Raw genomic sequence first — 9,171 nt, forward strand, 5'->3', positions numbered from 1 at the left:
ACATCAACAAAATGATTATGACATCATCTAATGATTATGACATCATCAAATGATTATGACATCAACAAAATGATTATGACATCATCCAATGATTATGACATCAACAAAATGATTATGACATCATCCAATGATTAAGACATGAAATGTTTATGACATCATCAAATGATTATGACATCAACAAAATGATTATGACATCATCCAATGATTATGACATCAAATGATTATGACATCATCAAATCATTATGACATCAACAAAATGATTATGACATAATCTAATGATTATGACATCAACAAAATGATTATGACATCATCCAATGATTATGACATCATCCAATGATTATGACATCAACAAAATGATTATGACATCATCCAATGATTATGACATCAAATGATTATGACATCATCAAATGATTATGACATCACCAAAATGATTATGACATCATCAAATGATTATGACATCAACAAAATGATTATGTCATCAACAAAATGATTATGACATCATCTAATGATTATGACATTATCAAATGATTATGACATCAACAAAATGATTATGACATCATCTAATGATTATGACATCATCAAATGATTATGACATCAACAAAATGATTATGACATCATCTAATGATTATGACATCATCAAATGATTATGACATCAACAAAATGATTATGACATCATCCAATGATTATGACATCAAAAAAATGATTATGACATCATCCAATGATTATGACATCAAATGATTATGACATCATCAAATGATTATGACATCAACAAAATGATTATGACATCATCCAATGATTATGACATCAAATGATTATGACATCAACAAAATGATTATGACATCATCCAATGATTTTGACATCATCAAATCATTATGACATCAACAAAATGATTATGACATCAACAAAATGATTATGACATCATCAAATGATTATGACATCAAATGATTATGACATCAACAAAATGATGATGACATCAAATGATTATGACATCATCAAATGATGATGACATCATCAAAATGATTATGACATAATCTAATGATTATGACATCATCAAATGATTATGACTTCAACAAAATGATTATGACATCATCCAATGATTATGACATCAAATGATTATGACATCATCAAATGATTATGACATCAACAAAATGATTATGACATCATCAAATGATTATGACATCAGAAAAATGATTATGACATCAACAAAATGATTATGACATCATCTAATGATTATGACATTATCAAATGATTATGACATCAACAAAATGATTATGACATCATCCGATGATTATGACATCAAATGATTATGACATCATCAAATGATTATGACATCAACAAAATGATTATGACATCATCTAATGATTATGACATCATCAAATGATTACGACATCAACAAAATGATTATGACATCATCTAATGATTATGACATCATCAAATGATTATGACATCAACAAAACGATTATGACATCATCCAATGATTATGACATCAACAAAATGATTATGACATCATCCAATGATTATGACATCAAATGTTTATGACATCATCAAATGATTATGACATCAACAAAATGATTATGACATCATCCAATGATTATGACATCAAATGATTATGACATCATCAAATCATTATGACATCAACAAAATGATTATGACATCATCTAATGATTATGACATCATCAAATGATTATGACATCAACAAAATGATTATGACATCATCCAATGATTATGATATCATCCAATGATTCTGACATCATCAAATCATTATGACATCAACAAAATGATTATGACATCATCTAATGATTATGACATCATCAAATGATTATGACATCAACAAAATGATTATAACATCATCCAATGATTATGACATCAAATGATTATTACATCATCAAATGATTATGACATCACCAAAATGATTATGACATCATCAAATGATTATGACATCAACAAAATGATTATGACATCAGCAAAATGATTATGACATCAACTAATGATTATGACATTATCAAATGATTATGACATCATCCAATGATTATGACATCAAATGATTATGACATCATCCAATGATTATGACATCAAATGATTATGACATCATCAAATGATTATGACATCACAAAATGATTATGACATCATCTAATGATTATGACATCATCAAATGATTATGACATCAACAAAATCATTATGAGATCATCTAATGATTATGACATCATCAAACGATTATGACATCAACAAAATGATTATGACATCATCCAATGATTATGACATCAAATGATTATGACATCATCAAATGATTATGACATCACCAAAATGATTATGACATCATCAAATGATTATGACATCAACAAAATGATTATGACATCAACAAAATGATTATGAAATCATCTAATGATTATGACATTATCAAATGATTATGACATCAACAAAATGATTATGACATCATCCAATGATTATGACATCAAATGATTATGACATCATCAAATGATTATGACATCACAAAATGATTATGACATCATCTAATGATTATGACATCATCAAATGATTATGACATCAACAAAATGATTATGACATCATCTAATGATTATGACATCATCAAATGATTATGACATCAACAAATGATTATGACATCAACAAAATGATTATGACATCATCCAATGATTATGACATCATCCAATGATTATGACATCATCAAATCATTATGACATCAACAAAATTATTATGACATCATCTAATGATTATGACATCATCAAATGATTATGACATCAACAAAATGATTATGACATCATCCAATGATTATGACATCAAATGATTATGACATCATCAAATGATTATGACATCAACAAAATGATTATGACATCATCCAATGATTATGACATCAAATGATTATGACATCAACAAAATGATTATGACATCATCCAATGATTTTGACATCATCAAATCATTATGACATCAACAAAATGATTATGACATCATCTAATGATTATGACATCAAATGATTATGACATCATCAAATGATTATGCCATCAACAAAATGTTTATGGCATCATCAAATGATTATGACATCAACAAAATGATTATGACATCATCCAATGATTATGACATCAACAAAATGATTATGACATCATCAAATGATTATTACATCAACAAAATGATTATGACATCATCTAATGATTATGACATCATCTAATGATTATGACATCAACAAAATGATTATGTCATCATCCAATGATTATGACATCAAATGATTATGACATCATCAAATGATTATGACATCAACAAAATGATTATGACATCATCTAATGATTATGACATCATCAAATGATTATGACATCAACAAAATGATTATGACATCATCTAATGATTATGACATCATCAAATGATTATGACATCAACAAAATGATTATGACATCATCCAATGATTATGACATCAACAAAATGATTATGACATCATCCAATGATTATGACATCAAATGTTTATGACATCATCAAATGATTATGACATCAACAAAATGATTATGACATCATCCAATGATTATGACATCAAATGATTATGACATCATCAAATCATTATGACATCAACAAAATGATTATGACATCATCTAATGATTATGACATCATCAAATGATTATGACATCAACAAAATGATTATGACATCATCCAATGATTATGATATCATCCAATGATTATGACATCATCAAATCATTATGACATCAACAAAATGATTATGACATCATCTAATGATTGACATCATCAAATGATTATGACATCAACAAAATGATTATAACATCATCCAATGATTATGACATCAAATGATTATGACATCATCAAATGATTATGACATCACCAAAATGATTATGACATCATCAAATGATTATGACATCAACAAAATGATTATGACATCAGCAAAATTATTATGACATCATCTAATGATTATGACGTTATCAAATGATTATGACATCATCCAATGATTATGACATCAAATGATTATGACATCATCCAATGATTATGACATCACAAAATGATTATGACATCATCTAATGATTATGACATCATCAAATGATAATGACATCAACAAAATCATTATGACATCATCTAATGATCATGACATCATCAAATGATTATGACATCAACAAAATGATTATGACATCATCCAATGATTATGACATCAAATGATTATGACATCATCAAATGATTATGACATCACCAAAATGATTATGACATCATCAAATGATTATGACATCAACAAAATGATTATGACATCAACAAAATGATTATGACATCATCTAATGATTATGACATTATCAAATGATTATAACATCAACAAAATGATTACGACATCATCCAATGATTATGACATCAAATGATTATGACATCATCAAATGATTATGACATCACAAAATGATTATGACATCATCTAATGATTATGACATCATCAAATGATTATGAGATCAACAAAATGATTATGACATCATCTAATGATTATGACATCATCAAATGATTATGACATCAACAAATGATTATGACATCAACAAAATGATTATGACATCATCCAATGATTATGACATCAACAAAATGATTATGACATCATCCAATGATTATGACATCAAATGATTATGACATCATCAAATGATTATGACATCAACAAAATGATTATGACATCATCCAATGATTATGACATCAAATGATTATGACATCAACAAAATGATTATGACATCATCCAATGATTATGACATCATCTAATGATTATGACATCAACAAAATGATTATGTCATCATCCAATGATTATGACATCAAATGATTATGACATCATCAAATGATTATGACATCAACAAAATGATTATGACATCATCCAATGATTATGACATCAAATGATTATGACATCATCAAATGATTATGACATCAACAAAATGAATATGACATCATCCAATGATTATGACATCAAATGATTATGACATCATCTAATGATTATGACATCATCAAATGATTATGACATCAACAAAATGATTATGACATCCAATGATTATGACATCATCAAATGATTATGACATCAACAAAATGATTATGACATCATCCAATGATTATGACATCAAATGATTATGACATCATCAAATCATTATGACATCAACAAAATGATTATGACATCATCTAATGATTATGACATCATCAAATGATTATGACATCAACAAAATGATTATGACATCATCCAATGATTATGACATCATCAAATCATTATGACATCATCAAATCATTATGACATCAACAAAATGATTATGACATCATCTAATGATTATGACATCATCAAATGATTATGACATCGACAAAATGATTATGACATCATCCAATGATTATGACATCAAATGATTATGACATCATCAAATGATTATGACATCACCAAAATGATTATGACATCAACAAAATGATTATGACATCAACAAAATGATTAAGACATCATCTAATGATTATGACATTATCAAATGATTATGACATCAACAAAATGATTATGACATCATCCAATGATTATGACATCAAATGATTATGACATCATCCAATGATTATGACATCAAATGATTATGACATCATCAAATGATTATCACATCAACAAAATGATTATGACATCATCTAATGATTATGACATCATCAAATGATTATGACATCAACAAAATGATTATGACATCATCCAATGATTATGACATCAAATGATTATGACATCATCAAATGATTATGACATCAACAAAATGATTATGACATCATCCAATGATTATGACATCAAATGATTATGACATCAACAAAATGATTATGACATCATCCAATGATTTTGACATCATCAAATCATTATGACATCAACAAAATGATTATGACATCAACAAAATGATTATGACATCATCAAATGATTATGACATCAAATGATTATGATATCATCAAATGATTATGACATCAACAAAATGATGATGACATCATCCAATGATTATGACATCATCCAATGATTATGACATCATCAAATCATTATGACATCAACAAAATGATTATGACATCATCTAATGATTATGACATCATCAAATGATTATGACATCAACAAAATGATTATGACATCATCCAATGATTATGACATCAAATGATTATGACATCATCAAATGATTATGACATCACCAAAATGATTATGACATCATCAAATGATTATGACATCAACAAAATGATTATGACATCAACAAAATGATTCTGACATCATCTAATGATTATGACATTATCAAATGATTATGACATCAACAAAATGATTATGACATCATCCAATGATTATGACATCAAATGATTATGACATCATCAAATGATTATGACATCACAAAATGATTATGACATCATCTAATGATTATGACATCATCAAATGATTATGACATCAACAAAATGATTATGACATCATCAAATGATTATGACATCAACAAAATGATTATGACATCAACAAAATGATTATGACATCATCAAATGATTATGACATCAACAAAATGATTATGACATCAACAAAATGATTATGACATCATCTAATGATTATGACATCATCAAATGATTATGCAATCAACAAAATGATTATGACATCAACAAAATGATTATGACATCATCTAATGATTATGACATTATCAAATGATTATGACATCAACAAAATGATTATGACATCATCCAATGATTATAACATCAAATGATTATGACATCATCAAATGATTATGACATCAACAAAATGATTATGACATCATCCAATGATTATGACATCAAATGATTATGACATCAACAAAATGATTATGACATCATCCAATGATTTTGACATCATCAAATCATTATGACATCAACAAAATGATTATGACATCAACAAAATGATTATGACATCATCAAATGATTATGACATCAAATGATTATGACATCATCAAATGATGATGACATCAACAAAATGATGATGACATCATCCAATGATTATGACATCATCCAATGATTATGACATCATCAAATCATTATGACATCAACAAAATGATTATGACATCATCTAATGATTATGACATCATCAAATGATTATGACATCAACAAAATGATTATGACATCATCCAATGATTATGACATCAAATGATTATGACATCATCAAATGATTATGACATCACCAAAATGATTATGACATCATCAAATGATTATGACATCAACAAAATGATTATGACATCAACAAAATGATTATGACATCATCTAATGATTATGACATTATCAAATGATTATGACATCAACAAAATGATTATGACATCATCTAATGATTATGACATCATCAAATGATTATGACATCAACAAAATGATTATGACATCATCTAATGATTATGACATCATCAAATGATTATGACATCAACAAAATGATTATGACATCATCCAATGATTATGACATCAAAAAATGATTATGACATCATCCAATGATTATGACATCAAATGATTATGACATCATCAAATGATTATGACATCAACAAAATGATTATGACATCATCCAATGATTATGACATCAAATGATTATGACATCAACAAAATGATTATGACATCATCCAATGATTTTGACATCATCAAATCATTATGACATCAACAAAATGATGATGACATCATCCAATGATTATGACATCATCCAATGATTATGACATCATCAAATGATGATGACATCAACAAAATGATTATGACATCATCTAATGATTATGACATCATCAAATGATTATGACATCAACAAAATGATTATGACATCATCCAATGATTATGACATCAAATGATTATGACATCATCAAATGATTATGACATTAACAAAATGATTATGACATCATCAAATGATTATGACATCAAAAAAATGATTATGACATCAACAAAATGATTATGACATCATCCGATGATTATGACATCAAATGATTATGACATCATCAAATGATTATGACATCATCAAATGATTATGACATCAACAAAATGATTATGACATCATCTAATGATTATGACATCATCAAATGATTATGACATCAACAAAATGATTATGACATCATCAAATGATTATGACATCAACAAAACGATTATGACATCATCCAATGATTATGACATCAAATGTTTATGACATCATCAAATGATTATGACATCAACGAAATGATTATGACATCATCCAATGATTATGACATCAAATGATTATGACATCAACAAATCATTATGACATCAACAAAATGATTATGACATCATCTATTGATTATGACATCATCAAATGATTATGACATCAACAAAATGATTATGACATCATCCAATGATTATGATATCATCCAATGATTCTGACATCATCAAATCATTATGACATCAACAAAATGATTATGACATCATCTAATGATTATGACATCATCAAATGATTATGACATCAACAAAATGATTATAACATCATCCAATGATTATGACATCAAATGATTATGACATCATCAAATGATTATGACATCACCAAAATGATTATGACATCATCAAATGATTATGACATCAACAAAATGATTATGACATCAGCAAAATGATTATGACATCATCTAATGATTATGACATTATCAAATGATTATGACATCATCCAATGATTATGACATCAAATGATTATGACATCATCCAATGATTATGACATCAAATGATTATGACATCATCAAATGATTATGACATCACAAAATGATTATGACATCATCTAATGATTATGACATCATCAAATGATTATGACATCAACAAAATCATTATGACATCATCTAATGATTATGACATCATAAAATGATTATGACATCAACAAAATGATTATGACATCATCCAATGATTATGACATCAAATGATTATGACATCATCAAATGATTATGACATCACCAAAATGATTATGACATCATCAAATGATTATGACATCACCAAAATGATTATGACATCATCAAATGATTATGACATCACCAAAATGATTATGACATCATCCAATGATTATGACATCAAATGATTATGACATCAACAAAATGATTATGGCATCATCCAATGATTTTGACATCATCAAATCATTATGACATCAACAAAATGATTATGACATCATCTAATGATTATGACATCAAATGATTATGACATCATCAAATGTTTATGCCATCAACAAAATGATTATGGCATCATCAAATGATTATGACATCAACAAAATGA

The sequence above is a fragment of the Dendrobates tinctorius genome, unplaced genomic scaffold (genome assembly GCF_039654945.1).
Source record: "Dendrobates tinctorius isolate UK_male_01 unplaced genomic scaffold, ASM3965494v1 ptg000019l, whole genome shotgun sequence".
In the NCBI taxonomy this organism is placed as follows: Eukaryota; Metazoa; Chordata; class Amphibia; order Anura; family Dendrobatidae; genus Dendrobates; species Dendrobates tinctorius.